A 16,910-nucleotide genomic window follows, 5' to 3' on the forward strand; every position below is an offset into this window, starting at 1 on the left:
CATCAATTCATGGATGATCAGACACATCTTTCTAGAGTTGATGCGAGAGTTTACTCTTTAGTATCTATTTTTTATTAGATAAAAAGGTTTTACAGGGATCCTAAAACTTGAGAGTTAATACAAAACAAGCTGAAAATAAGCATTAGAAGCCCAACCACAAAAGTAACAAGTCTAAAGGTTGATAATAAGCACTAGGCCCAGCCAAATAAATAAAGGCCAAATAGAAAAGACAAGACAAATGAAATCGTCAAAATCTAGAATAAAAAACTAGCCAAAAAGGAAAAAGACAAGAACTAATCCTTGATCTTTCTTTCCAACTCCTGCATGACTTGGGCAACCTCCTAGGCCAACTGGTTCTCCTCGGCCTCCTGCTGGTGAGTCCTGTGTTCTTCCTGGTCCAAAGTAGAAAAAATTATACCTATGGTATTATCTTCATCAGATCTAGCTTTACCCCTATCTTTTCCATCCACATCCCCTTGCATGACTCTATCTTTAAGCCAATCAATTAAAGATAGAATGTTATTATTGATCAAGTTGAGCAGTGAGATCATCTGGCTCAACTGATTATGATTGTAATTTTCTAGATTGTGGATCCTCCTTTCCACAAGGCTAAGCCTATTGTCATAATATGTCCATTTCTCCAGGCCCTTAAGATTCTTGGCTCCTTCCATTTGAACCACCTTCTCCTTAATCTCCTCTAGCTCATGAAAAAGCCACTTGATAGACCTGTAATTTTCTATCATGCTATTGCAAGCATTGTTCAAGAGATTCATCCTAGATTTCCTAGCATTATCAAAGATAGCCACAATCGCAAGGTTAATGAGCTCTTCAAGATGCGGTTCCTCCTGATTGTCCACCAGGATCTGGGGGTTCATCACTTCTCTAAAAATACTCATTTTCAAAGTCCTCACATTAAAATTTCTCCAAGCTTTCCTCCTATCTTTGGCTAGCACCTCCTCCCCCTTAGCTCCAAAACTATCCTTTATCTGCTCCTCTGGGTGGGCTTGGGGATGGACAGGGGAGAGAGGGAGCAGAGAAGATTTTGGATCCTATTGCAACCTCTCATCCTCCTTGCCCACCCTCTTGCATTTCTTCCCACCCTAGGTTTCCTTTTTTTCCTCCTGCCTCTCCTTTTCCTCATCTTCAAACTCCGTAGCCTCCTCTTTATCACAGGTGTCATGCTCCTCCTTCTCAAGCTTCTTTTGACCATGATCTCTAGGGCTTTTCCTTCTAGGGGTAATGGGGGAGGGTGACTTCTTTACATTAGGCATAGCTTTTTTGCTAGAGAAAGTAAGCCCCCCTTCCTCAAAACTAATACTATTTAGTATCTATTTCCTAAAGTTGTTAAAGTGATAATAATGAAGCTAATGTAATAATGAAATGCAAGGTGCAAGGTATTACTACAATATTTTATAAGTTTCTCATTGGACCTTATAGTTACCTTTGGAATTATTGTCAAAGGGGGAGAGAAGAAATAAGGAGAAGAATGAATACAAAGAGATAGAATCTATAGAAGAGAAGTATGATAAGAAAGATGGCATACTAAGGGGGAGTTTTACAAGCTGATATGGAGAGATGCTTTTGAAAAGTGAAGTATTCCCAAAGGGGGAGAAATTTTTAATCAGAGAAGAATTAAAGAGCTTGATGTTGAACTTGTTGCAGAGAACCTGATAAAATTAGAGAGCTAAAAATATATTAGCATTTGATATTTCATGATGTAATGTGGTGTAATGTAATATCTTATATGTTTATGTGTTGCCACCAATGCCAAAGGGGGAGATTGTTAGCCCAACTGATAATGTTGTTAAAGTATGTGAAAGAGTCATATCAGTTGTTATGTTGTCATTGATGTCAAGCTTCAATTGGTTAGACATGAAGATAATTTGGTAAAGTTTCATATCATTTGATTGATGAAGAGAATTTGAAAAAAGTATGGTGATGTGAATATTGAGAAGTTTATGTTACTCAATGGGAACTTGAATGTGTAAGAATTTGTCTTAGGGAAAAATTCACCCAAGACCAAGAAGCACAATAACTAGTACAAAATAGACCAATAGAGTATGATCAAAATAACAATATGATATTTAATTGATTGTATAGTACACTAGAGGTTCTTTTCTATAAATGCCTCTATGATGCATCTAGAATATTTAGGAGTTAGCCATATGGTAAGCCTCATAACTAAGCACATGTCCACCATGAATGGGTTATCCTCCATTAAGCATAGGAGTTAGTGCGATAATGAGAGGATAAGCCTAGAAAGGTGTGTCACATAAAATTATGTTGTAGACACCATGTGCTTAATTAAGAGTGCAAACAATTATGTTGTCAACATGAAAACTTAGTTGATTATGCATACTCTAGTGTTGTAGACACCATGTGCTAAATTGGAGTTGCTTACTCCTATGTTGTCAACAAGAAAACTCATATGAGTATGAAAACTCCCAAGTGTCTAACCTAAGAAATAATAAAATAATGAATTTATCCTAAGTAAACTTAAGTAAAGTGTGAATAATAATTATTTACACTAACACCCCCCTTAAGTGCAACTTAGGGGAATGCACTTAAGCTCACGAAAGCTATGATAAAATGCATAATGGGTCCTAGCTACTAGGCCATGTTAGTTATCCAAGTACAAATGCAATGCTAAAACACAATGAAATCTCTCTACAAATGGAGAAAGAGGGAAAACCTCATGGGAAAAACCCTCCCCCAAAAAGAGAGATATGTACATATAGAGAAGAGAAGGATCATGTGACCCCCCTTGGTGAAAAATCCCTCACCCCCAAGAGATCTCACAAATGAAGATACTTGACCTCTGTGAAGGGCTCAGTGAAGATGTCAACTACCTGCTGCTTAGTAGGACAATATTGTAATGCGATGACCTGCTCATGAATCAGCTCCCTGATGTAGTGCATGTGAACCTCAATATATTTGGTTTGTTGATGTTGCACTAGATCTTTTGAGATTTCAATAGCACTTTGGTTATCACAATGGATAACTATGGGTCTGGCTAGATCAAACCAAACTCCTTTAGAATTTGTTGTACCCAAATAGCCTCTATTGTTGCATTCACAACTCCTCAATACTTAGTCTCAGTCAATAAAAGAGAAATGATGTTTTTCTTTTTAATCTACCAATAAATGGGTCTAGAACCAAGATGAAGCATATATCTTGAAGTGGACTTGCAAGAATCAAGGTCCCCTACATAGTCTGAGTCTATATATACCACTAACTAAAGTGTTGTACTAGCTACATAGTGTATCCCATGTGTATGTGTACCCTAGATATAGTACAACATTTGTTTAGTTTCCTTCCAATGAAGTTCATGTGGCTCTTGCATGAAGCAAGAAATCATGCCAACTGCAAATGAGATGTCAGGGTGTGTATGTATCAAGTAGATAAGGCTTCCAACCAATTGTCTATATAAAGTTGCATCAACAAGTGGACTATAACACTTTGTTTCTAGCTTAACACTTGAAAGGAATGGGGTAGTTGCAGCCTCGCAGTCACTCATGTGAAATTGAGCAAGAAGATCAAGATCGTACTTGGGTTGTGATAGAGTTATCCCTAATGAAGACTAATGTATCTCAATATCAAGGAAATAGTGTAGTAGACCCAAAGTCTATCATTGAAAACCTATCCTACAAAGTAGCCTTGACATTGTCAATGATGGATGCAATACTTCCTATAATGATCAATTCATCCACATAAAGTACAAGGAGAAAATGTGAATCATCACTCTAAAGAATGTAGACATTCGAATCAGAATAACATCTAGTGAAGTCTTTGGAGAGAAGGAAGGAATCCATCTTGGCATACCAAGCTGTGGGAGCTTGTTTAAGTCCATATATAGAGTTCTTCAATTTTCAAACCAAGGTAGCATCCTGTATGAATCCCTAAGGTTGCTCCATAAATATCTCCTCATATAGATCACCATTCAAAAATGCATTCTTCACATCCATCTGATGAATAACCCATCTCTGAGTTGTTTCTATAGCTATTGTCAAATGAATGGAATTCATCTTTGCCACTAGTAAAAGGTCTTGTCAACACTTCCATTGACTACAAATTTGGTCTAATAGATCCACTTATACCGAACCAACCTTTCTTCCCTTAGGAAGAGAGACTAAGCACCATGTATCATTTCTCATAAGAGGATTATATTCTCCCTCCATTGCTCTATCCCATTCTAGAATATTTGATGCTTCTTTAAATGATTGTGGATCTAAATCAAATGCAATATAACCATTTGGGAGTGAGTTGTGTTGTGATCTTTTCCTCCTTGTATCAGAAGGATTCCCTGCCAATGGTCCTACCAGATCCATTGTATGCTTAGCCCATCTAGCTCTAGTGGAAGAAGATGTAGTAGGAGTATCCTCAATCTCAATTGGTTGATGCCTCTATGTTGGTCAAGGATGAACATCTTCAAAGTCACTGTTATCACTACCACTCTTTTCAATGAAGGAGAAAGAAGGAGGAGTTGAAGAAGAGAAGCTTGGACAAATTTTTTTGAAATGTACACTCCTCTCATAGAATATATCATGTTTCTCTGGATCCATTAACTTGTAGGCTTTATGTGAGTCTACATATCCAACAAAGAGGCAAAATTTTCTTTGAGCTTCTAATGCCTTGTGTTTCTGTGGTGGTATTTTGGCCCATGCTAGACAACTAAAGACTCTAAAGTGCTTAACCATAGGTTTCCTTCTAGTCTATGCTTCAAAAGGAGTTATACCATCCAAAGCTTTGTGAGGACTCCTATTCTAAATATAGTTAGCACAATTCATTGCTTTAGCCCAAAAGACTTGATCAAGAGACATGTTTAGGAATATGCAAGTGGTCATCTCTTTGACAAATTTTTTTTTCCTTTCAGCAACACCATTCTACTGTGGCATATATGGTAGAGAATGCTGAAGGTCAATACCCTCTTGAGTGCAAAAGTCTATTAGTCTTGTGTTCACATACTCCCCCCTATTATCTATCTGAAGAACTTTGATGAATTTCCCTAACTGATTTTCCACTTGAGCCTTAAAGCTGAGAAATTTTTCAAACACTTCATTCTTATGAGCCTTGAAGAAAACCCAAGTAAAGTGAGAGTAGTCACCTATGAAGGTGAGTGCATAGCGAGACTTGCCAAATGATGGCACTAGAAATGGTCCCACCACATTATTATGAACCAATTCAAAAACACATTGTGCTCTCCAAGACTTCCCCTTTTCATACAATTTTTCTACATGTTTTCCAAGTGAGCAACCTAAACAAACACCTTCTAAAAACTAGACTTGAGGTAGACCATTAACCATTTTCTTGTTGCTAAGTTGCTAAAGAATCTGTAGTTGAGATGTCCAAATCTCTCATGCCATAGTTTACTTTCTACATTTGAATGTAGTAACAAGGCTTGTGCATTTGATTTTGGCACAAAGAAGGAGAAAGTGTAAAGCCTTGAATAATGATTGGATTCACCTATTGTGATCATTGATTCATTCTTAATGCTTTTCACTACCACTAAATCTATAAGAAATTCAGTGTTATTTACACCTCCATAGTGAATCATTTGGTAGAGTGAAAGAAGGTTGGAGGTAAGATTAGGAACATATAAAACATCCTTGAATGTTCCATTGTTCATCTCAACTTCACCTTTACCCTCAACTTCCACCTTTGTATCAACACCTATAAAGATGTTTGGTACCTCTAAAGGTCTCATGGAAAAAAAATCTCTCTTTGACACACCCATATGATGTGTGGCACCTGAATTAATGATTCATTCTCCCTGACTAATAGTGTTTGTGAGTAAAGCATGCCCTTTTCCCTTAGAATCTGAGGATGAAGATACTTTCTTCTTATAACCATTAGGTAGTGGAACATTGTGTTTCTTCATGATGTTCTTCAACTCATCAATCTACTTATGCAAACACTAATGTTCATCATGACCCATCTTCTTACAATAGGCACATTTTTTCTTCTCCTGATTAGTGTCCCCCTTCTTGTTTGTATTTGAGGAAGACTTCACTTGTTGATTTGATGTTGGTGTTAATTTTTATGTATCCTCTTGTTTTTTATTCTTCCACTTCTTTTTTATTCCCTTTCCTTTGTTTGAATTTTGACCAACTAAATTTTGAGAACCCTCATTATTTGCCACCAATGCCTTAGACTTGGATGACTTGAGAATCCCCATTGTTTCAAAATTAGCTTGTTCATCTTCTAATAGTTGAGCATAATCATCAAAAGTGATTTTCTTATAGGTAAACTGTAATGTAGTCTTTGTGGTGTTGTAAGAAGAAACAAATGTGGAGTCCTTAGATGGCATTTTATTATGAATAAGATAGATCAACCTGTCATCTTTAATAGGACTACCACAATCATCAAGCTTTGTTCTTAATTCATTCACCTTTATGATAAAATCCTATATAGAATCAAATGTCTTAGGATCTAGGGAGACAAGCTCATGTTCAATTTTGTAAGCATCCTCCTCAGTCACTTTACCATATAGGTTTTTGAGGGCATCCTAGGTTTCCTTGGATGTATTATACTTCATGATCTGATAGAAGATCTTGTCTTCAACCCTCATCCTAATATCACCTAGAACTTTCCTATATGCCTATTCAAAAGTAGTAATATCACTTCTAGATACTTGATCACCTATTAGTTTAGGAAGGGTACCATCTACATATTAAGAAACTTCATTATGCATTAATTGAAATCATATTTTAATAAACCATGTGGCATAGTTATATGGTGTTAATTTTGGAAACTTAAGATTTTTCATAATGTAAGAAATGAAAGATAATAGTAGAAAAAGAGGAACACAACACAAAGGGACACCCCCTTTGCTTACTCAACTAAGAAACCCCCCCAAATGAAAGATTTTGGCACTTTATACTTAGTGCAATTACAATAGCCACTTGCTAATTTTGGCCTTAATGGATGTTTGATTTACTATTTACAACCTTATTTTCGAGTCCAAATATAGAACTAAGCAATTTACAACAATTTTGAAGTAATACAATGCAAAGAAAGGACCTAATTCTGAAAGTGGTATTTTTGCCCACACAAGCCTATAATTTGATTGTAGATCTAGAAAGTAGATGAAAAATTATTCACTTTAAAAAAAAACCCTGATTTGGAGTCAAGATGAGGTTGTACAAAGCAATTGAAGTTGCAAAATGTAGGATTGGATAGGTACAATCACCAAAAACTACAATTTCTGACAAATTCGTGCAAAAATTCTACCCAAAATCAAAAAAATTGCACCTGATTTGGAGCTCGAATGACTAAGATATGGCCTTCCAAAGTCAAACCATAAAATAAAAACTAAATCTGGAGAGGGGTTTGATCAGTAAAATGCAAGGTTAAATTTGACATACAAAAAGCCATCGTAGCAGTGTAAATTTTTCAATGGATGACAGTAATATGACCATCAATTTTAACATAGGGATTTGATGACATTAGCAAAAATCTACCCTCCCCAGATGACGTGGTAGTGATGTCAGTTGTATGGATGATGAAATCATTGTACAGACACTGTATAAAATGGTGATGTGTCTCTGCCTACGTGGCCATATAGTCCATGACTGTGCATACAACTGCGGTGACATGGACAATCTATGTCCTTGCTGATGTGTCATGTTGATGACTTGGTAGGGTGACAATTCATGGGTCATACCTAACTACAAATGTGGCAAAGCTCTAGCAACATGGTAGGAGAGATTGACATGGATCAACGGTAGTATTATATTGGGTGTCATGTGCCACTGCACTATCAACACCAGAGCGAGGGTCACTGCTGGAATTCTATAGTGCCAAAAATTGAAATCTATGGTAGTCGATGATTTAAACATGACATCGGCAGTAGTTATGCAGATTGATGCCAGTGATACAAATGGTCAAACATGTCTTTTGAGCCAGTGCCAAAGTGCACAGTGATGCCGAGAAATATGTTTAACACCAGCAGTGGGGACAATTTTAGTCCCACATGCATTATGTAAGAAAAAATAAAAGTGTTTAAAGACTTAATGTCAAGGGAGGTAAACTAAACCAAGGCCATGGGTGACTTGTGAAATGTGGTCCACCAGACGTTGAGTTGAGACCGTCGATCAGTAATGCCAAAAATTAGAAAGGATCATTGATGTGTATAAGGAATATTCAAAAATTATAGAGAATATTTCATGTGAGGGCCAGGGTTTCACCACCTAGTTCCTGTAGAAAAGGTTTTTCTACACGCCCAATAGGCCTAAAAAAATTCAAAAAAAAACTCTGAAAATAAAGAGAAAATAAAATTAAAAGATATAAAAATAAATTAAGTAGATGTAGAAATGATCATACTATACTTGCAAATTGGGTCTTTGTGTGTCAATTTGTAAAAATATTTTGCCTCAAATTCAACTATTGCCCAATATAGGAGAATTTATAGTTGATTTTCACTAAATTGATGCTCCAGACACAATTGTGAGGTTCGATTTGGTTCTAAACACTCCCAATATCTTTGGATACTCTAGATCTGAGTTGAGGTGTCCTTAAAGAGGTGAAGCAAGATCAATCTCCAATGGCTATGAAATGATGCCTCTATGGCTCTAATACCATGTAAGAATTTGTCTTAGGGAAAAATTCACCCAAGACCAAGAAGCACAATAACTAGCACAAAATAGATCAATAGAGCATGATCAGAACAATAATATGATATCCAATTGATTGTATAGTACATTAGAGATGCCTGTATATAAAGGCCTCTATAATGCATATAAAATATCTAGGAGTTAGCCATATGATAAGGCTCACAACTAAGAACATGTCCACTAAGAGTGGGTTATCCTCCATTAAGCATAGGATTTAGTGTGATGATGAGAGGATAAGCCTACAAAGGTGTGTCATGTAAAATTATGTTGTAGACACCATGTGCTTAATTAAGAGTGTGAACAATTATGTTGTTAACATGACAACTTAGTTGATTATGCATACTCTAGTGTTGTAGACACTATTTGCTAAATTGGAGTTGCTTACTCCTATATTGTCAACAAGACAACTCATATGAGTATGCAAACTCCTAAGTGTCTAACCTAATAAAGAATAAAATAATGTATTTATCCTCAGTAAACTTAAATAAAGTGTAAATATTAATTATTTACACTAAAAAAATGAGTTAGACTCTAACAACATAATATTGGTTTGATTACTTTACATGATTTGATTAAGTGTTTAAGATTATGTATACACAAGAAAGTTTGATCATTAAATGAAGGAATACAATATTAATTGAGCTACTATAGTTGTCACTAAGCACCTAATAGAGAAGTGAAGAATACATAGTGTTAGCTAAGAAATTATACTATTAATCAAGTCTAATATTGACTGAGTGAGATTTAATGTTCATCGCGCATGAACAAAAACAAAAAGTTTAGGAAATATTTAATCTAAGGATGACATCTGATGAAAATTAAGATTGTTCAAGAAGTTTCAAAGATAAAGTTGAAGTTAGTTATGCAATCAATGGCTAGAAAAATTTCAAAGAAGATATACTAGAGAATATTTATCAATTTGAAATGGAGCACAAAGTTTAAGGTGGAAGTTTATTTCCTGAGCATCTAGATTCAATAAATTTGAACTTGATGAAGGTCTAATTATTGTGATTAATTGGAAAGGCTTGGAAGATGATAGAGAAATAACAAAAAAATTCTATTTAAGGGATGAAAGCTAATGTTTATTATTTATAATATTGAGTTGATCATGTTGATAAAGAAATAAGGTGAATCGAGCATAATAGTATTGCAAAGATCAAACAAAGGAAATGCTAAGTTGATATGTAAAGTATGTGAATCAGCTAGAAAGGGATCAGAAAAAAGAGACTGGGTGAATTAGAGATTTGAATAAAGCAATGCAGTGCTAAAACCTAATAGATCATTTCACTATTACTTTCTTACCATTGTAATAGAAAAATATCTTAATAGAATATTAGATCTAACATCCTTTTTAAATCCTATATGGTAATATTTTATTGAGTATTTGTAATTCCTTTAGAGAAGGTCATTCTTTAGAGGTGTCAAAGAATGAACAAGATCTAGATGATCATTGGTGAAAGCCCTCTAACAAGTCACATTAAAAATGTGTATGTAAACTTTAACAAGGTTGGCTTCTAAAAGAGCTCACTTCAGAAGAGTAAAATTATTTGAGTTTTTGGTTCTCAAATATTTTTCTCGTTTATAGGGTTTCCTAATTTAATACTTATTTTTAAATGTGTGAATGCTTATTATGTTGCATGTTTATTTCATATTAACTACATAATATTGCAACTTGGTATAAGCTAGATGATTACTCTAATACTCATTATAGTAAGGTATATTAAGTTGATAGATTGATGTAAAGTTTATATAATTTTGAATTATGATACTAGATCTAGTTATCGAGTTAAAAATCTAGAATTTTAAGAATTATAAGTTGGTGAAAAGTGTTCTTAAGGCCTATAGGATAACTAGTTATACTTGATTTACCCTCTCAGTTATCTAACAATTGGTATTAGGGATGAGTGCTTGAAAGAATAGGTTTGAAGTGACTTAAAGCTAAAGATCTAAAAATGTGTAAGAGAGATATGCCATATATGAACAAGGATAATTTATCTTCATGGAAAAGTAGGATGATTCTTTATCTATCTAGGATTGGAGAAAGTGCGCTATATCATTTGGACAACCAGTACCATTAGAAGTTCAAACAAGGAAAAGAGTAGCAAGGATGAATGTGATTCAAATTTAGATGAGGTTGAAAATCTTCTTGCAAAGAGGCTATCAAGAGGTAAAGGAAAATTCAAAGGTAAACTACCTTAGATATGTTTTAAATGCAATGAAGTTGGTCATATTACTTCTAGATGTCCTAACGATGACAAGAGTGACAAAAATGACAATAACGAGCACAAATCCAAAAATACCAAGGACTAAAAGGACAAAGGAAAGAAATCATGCTAAAAAATTTAGGAAGAGAACATTGATTCAGACATTAATGATTAGAATGAAGGAGTAGAAGTGGTATATGTTGTTGTTAAAGAAGATCTAGATGAGGAAAGGTATGAAGAAGGAAAAGCCCTTATTTCTCATGTTAGAAAAAGTGATGCATAAATAATTTCTAGTAGATTTCCACATTACATGACTTGTGATATTAGTAAGTTTGATAAGCTACAAGAATATGATGGTGAAACTATTAAACTTGGAAATGATGTTCCATGTCCTATGAAAGGCAAATGTTCATTGATGGTAAATGATAAAATCAGATGTAAGGATGCATGTTTGGTTCAAGGACCAAAGTATAATCTTTTGAGTGTTGTACAGTTGAATAATACAAGTCACTAGATAGAATTTTAGAATAGGAAAGTAAAGATCTATAATCATAATGGAAATATGATTGGTGCTAGAGAACAAAAAAGAGGTAATCTCTTTTATCTAGATTCTACCATTAGTTCATATTTTTTTGCAAAAGTTGAAGATGTATGGTTGTGGGATAAAAGACTGTTTCATGTTAACTTTGAGAATATGGTAAAAGTAATTAGAAAGAAGAAATTAACCATAGGGTTCAAGGACTAAAGTATAATCTATTGAGTCTTGCATAGTTCAATAATACAAGTCACAAGCTAGAATTTCAGAACAAAAAAGTAAAGATCTATGATGATAATGGAAGGCTAGAATTTCATATTAAGAGTTCTATCACTCAATCTCTTTCTTTTGATCCATTTTTTCTTTATTCACATACTTCACATATCAACTTAGGATTTCCTTTGCTTGATCTTCACAATACTTTTCTACTAGGTTCACCTTATTCCTTTATCAACTTGATCAACTCAATCAGCTAAACATCAAGAATAATAAACATCATGTTTCTTTCCTTAAATAGAAAACTTTTTTCATTCCTCTAGAATCTCTAGATTTTCCCTCTTAATCATAATCGTTAGATCTTCGTTAGGTTTAGATTCATTGAATCTAGACCCTTGGGAAATAAACTTAAAAATTGAACTTTGTTCTCCGTTCCAAATTGATAAATCTTCTCCATTAGATCTTCTTTGAATTTTTCTAATCATTGTTCTCATAACTAACTTCATCCTTATCTTTGAAACTTCTTTAACAATCTTGATTTTCATCATATATCAACCTCATATTAAAAAATTTCTAAACATTTTCTTGTTGTTCATGCTCAATGAACATTTTATATTGATTGGTCAATACTAGACTCGTTTAACACTATGATTTCTTGGTTAACACTATTTATTATACACTTATTTATCAGGTGCTTGGTGATAACTATAGTAGATCAGTTAATATTGTGCTCCTTCATTTACCAAACAAATTTTCTTTCTTATACATGATCTTCATAACCTAATAAATTCATGTAAAACAACCAAACGGACATTATACTACTAGATTCTAACTCATTCAAGTGCCCATTGAATACCATACACTTATCAATACTGACATCATCACACTTTCTCCAAATCATCTTCATCAATTGAGTGATATGGAACTCTACTAAATTATCATAATGACTAACCAATTAAGGCTTGACATTAATGAAAACATAACAACAGATAAAGCTAATAACAAAAAATGTTGATGATAGAAAAAGAACTAGTGGTGGAGCTTTCTTTTCAAGAAAAATATTGATTATATGGTTGAGAAAGAAATAAAGTTGCATATCATAGTCTATAGATAAGCATGGGTATGTTGCTACTGCTATTAAATTTTAAAATACTATTTAGATTAAGAAATTATTGGAAGGGATTTAAGGGAATTACTATCTATTCCAATAACACAAGTGCAATAAACATATCCAAGAATCTTGTGAACCAAACACATAAGTATCGAGTATCATTACTTGAGGGAAAAAGTACAAGAGAAGAAAGTAATATTAGATTATTTAAAGTCCAAGGAGAAAATTGTAGATATATGTTAGAAATGTTTAGAATCAGTTACTCAAGGTCTATATGTACCACCTCAACATTTAAACATTAAACACATCACTGTTCTGCTCATCCTATATATCCTATTTTTGCTTGATCACTACTATAAAAATATCATAAACTTAAATTACATTGAATAATAAGAAAATAATCACATGTAAAACATTCATAAGACATTCATCACAATTTGATACTAGGATCTTACATCGAAACCCAATTTGGGAAAAACCACTAGCAACATGTCACTCTTTTTCACTCTTTCAAAGTGAGCTCTTCATGTAGTGCATCTTTTTAAAAAAAAAATCAATGGGATACATGATGATCCATTAAATAACTATTAAATAAATTTCATTATATAGAGGCATTTCATGTGGCAAAACAAAGCATTTTTCAACACAAAAATATCAATTCTTCTCCATTTGCATATCCTAATTTCTATATATGTTTCCTTTATTCATAACTTTTAATCTTTAACATTTCTTGCCAAACCCTTTAGTAATTTTTTTCCAAATTATGAATACTATAAAATATCCAAATATGATTCAAAATAAATAATATAATGCAATTCATAGTCTCTGTACTTAGACCCATTTTCTCTATCATAAATCAGAAGTACAAATAGTAACTCTGCCTAGGGCTTCAAATATCTTTCTCAAAACAAATCCAAATTACCATAAACCAAATCCAAATTATCCATTTGTGAGTTTATTTTTCAAATATTTAGGCCATTAATTTATCTAATACATAAATCATTGTATAAGCACATATATTTTCTTGCAACACCATTGCAGGCATTTAAAAACTAGTTTTTACTCAAATCTTCATAACTTTCACAAATCTAAATGAAAATGATTCAAACCAAGTGGAAATGAAATTTAGTTAAAATATATTTCCAATGAATATTATTAGAGATATTGAGTCTCCAAAAATTTTCCATACCACACGCCTCAACATGACTGTATTCAGGGAATCTCAAATTTGCAAATACCCACTTTCACCAAAATACTCATAACTTGTTCATTTCTTCATAAAATTGAACCAAACCAAAAGCATGAGAAGGATGATTCATCACTCTATCTATAAATTACTATATTAAATTATTTTCAAGCCATAAATTATTTTACAAGGCCTAGAAATAACACTAAAACTAAAACACCAATCAAAACAACAACAATAGAATGCACCAAAAATGTATCAAAGTATTTCCTCTTCTCCAATATTGATTTGGTTCAACCATAAAATGATATTTATATCCATTTTATAGTTATAAACCTTCCTAAATACCCCCAAGACCAACCATATGCCTTTTTATATCATTTTTGTATTGTTTAGCAACTTTCTGGATGTTGCATTTTACAACTTTTTATGCAACTTTTACATTTTTGACAAAATGAATTCAAAAAATTTTCAAACCTCTCTATACATATCCAAATGAAATATTTAAGACCTTTTATAATTATTTTACCCTTCCATGAGTTTTTTACACAAATTTGACCATGTAAACCTAAACATGACCTATTTAACAATTTGACCAATATTGTGCACATGCTTACATTCCTTGTTAACACCTTTACAAATGGATTCAAAATGAATTAATAAATCATATAATTGACTTTAGATGACTCAAAAAACTTATATATCTCATAGTGACCTCTAGCATTAGGTGCTCCTACACCATACTACTAGCCTTGAAAATTTTCCAAGTCTCTTGGAAAGGTGTGTCATAACCTACAAAAATTATAACAAAAATCTTCATCTTTACCTTCCTTTACATTTTCATCTTCATGCGTTTATCACCATCATCTTTTCCCTTAAGGACATAAGACTGCCCTCAAAATCATCTTCTCAAATACTCCTATTAGTGGAGCATTAATAATTTTCATACAAGGGTTCCATAAATCCACCATTCCTCTTGCTGCTACACAACTACCAACCTATTTCCATCTTACCCATCGAAGACCCTGGAAGATGCACTACCACCCTCTCTTAGTAGTTTCTCTCTTTACACCTTCTACCCAGCTTCATCTTGATGGAGCCAATATTAAGACCCCTTATTAGGTCTTCCACACACACACTTTCTTACTACATCTTTGATGGATAAGAACCCTACAAGAAAAAATCATTCACAAAATAAATACCAAATCTCTAAGGTCCTAGTGTGGATTGCTTCTCTTGGCACTCTACCCACACACTCAAGATCTTCAAGCTCTAATACCAATTTGATGTAGTGCATATTACAAAACCAAACAATCATTGGGATACATACTGATCCCTTCAATATCCATTAAATAAATTCCATTATGTAGAGGCATCTCATGAGGCAAGACAAAGCATTTTCCAACACAAGAACATCAATTCTTCTCAATTTGCATATCTTGATTTCTATATATGATTCCTTTATTCATAATTTTTAATCCTTAAAGTTTCTTTCCAAAATATTTGGTGAATTTGTTCCAAATTATGAATACTAAAACATATCCAAAGATGAGCCAAAAATAATAAATTCATTTCATGTTATAGTCTTTGTACTTAACCCATTTTCTCTATCATAAACCAAATGTGCAAACAATAACTCTACCTAGGACATCAAATATCTTTCTCAAAAAAAATCTAGATAACCCCAAAACCAAATCCACATTATCCATTTGTGATTTATTTTCTAAATATTTATTCCATTAATTTATCCAATACATAAATAATTATATAAACACATATATTTCCTCGCAACACCATTGAAGGCTTTTAAAAACCAATTTTCACTCAAATCTTCATAACTTTCACAAATATACATGAAAATGATTCAAACCAATTGTAAATGAAATATAGTTCACATATATTTTCAATTAATATTATTAGATATCTTGAGTCTCCAAAATGTGTCTATATTATATGCTGCAACATGACTATATTCAGTGAATCTCAAATCTGAAAATACCCACTTTCACCAAAATACTCATAACTTGTTCACTTCTTCATAAAATTGAACCAAACCAAAATAATGAGGAGGATTCATAATTCTATCTATCCATTACTATATTACATGGCTTCTAGGCCATAAAGGGTTGTACAAGGCTTGGAAACAACACTTAAACAAAAACACCAATCAAAACAACAACAATAAAATGTATCAAAGTATTTCCTCTTCTCCGATACTAATTTAGTTTGACCATACAATGGTATTTATATCAATTTTATAGTTGAAAATCTTCTTAACTACCCCCATGACCAACCATATACATTTTTACATCATTTTTGTATTGTTTAGCAACTTTCTCAATGTTGCATTTTACAACTTTTTATGCAACTTTTACATTTTTGACAAAATAAATTCGAAACTTTGCCAAACCTCTATATACATATCCAAATGGAATATTTAAGACCTTTTATAAATTTTTTACCCTTCCATGGTTTTTTTACACGAATTTGACCTTGTAAACATAAACATGACCTATTTGACAATTTGAGCAATATTGTGCACGTGCTTACATTCCTTGTCGACACCTTTACAAATGGATTCAAAATGAATCAATACATCATGTAATTTACTTTAAATGACTCAAAAACCTTATATATCTCATAGTGACCTCTAGGATTAGGTGCTCCTACACTAGTTCTATTAGGAGCCAACCCTATTAAAGGTTACACTACACATTATTTAATGTGACTTGGTTAGAGGATTTAATCACCCTATTAGGAGTGGCCTTGTAAGAGGACTTTGATTAATCAATTTAGAATTTCACCTAGTTAAGGGATTTACACACATTGTTAAGTCTTCAAATGATTTTCAGGTCAACCTCTATTAAAAGGATTTCGATACAAAATATTTACAATGATAAGAAAGAAAATATTGTGTTTTAATTTGTGTGATTACAACTCACTTTTACTGGTTCCAATCTCTATTTAGTCCTTATGTTGGTTAATTAATAAGTCTTTCACTATCATCTCTGATCTTGATCTACTTGGACACCCTTCAAGAAATAAA

This window comes from Cupressus sempervirens, chromosome 2 (assembly GCF_028749045.1).
Source record: "Cupressus sempervirens isolate cs-2001-9-10 chromosome 2, ASM2874904v1, whole genome shotgun sequence".
Classification (NCBI taxonomy): Eukaryota; Viridiplantae; Streptophyta; class Pinopsida; order Cupressales; family Cupressaceae; genus Cupressus; species Cupressus sempervirens.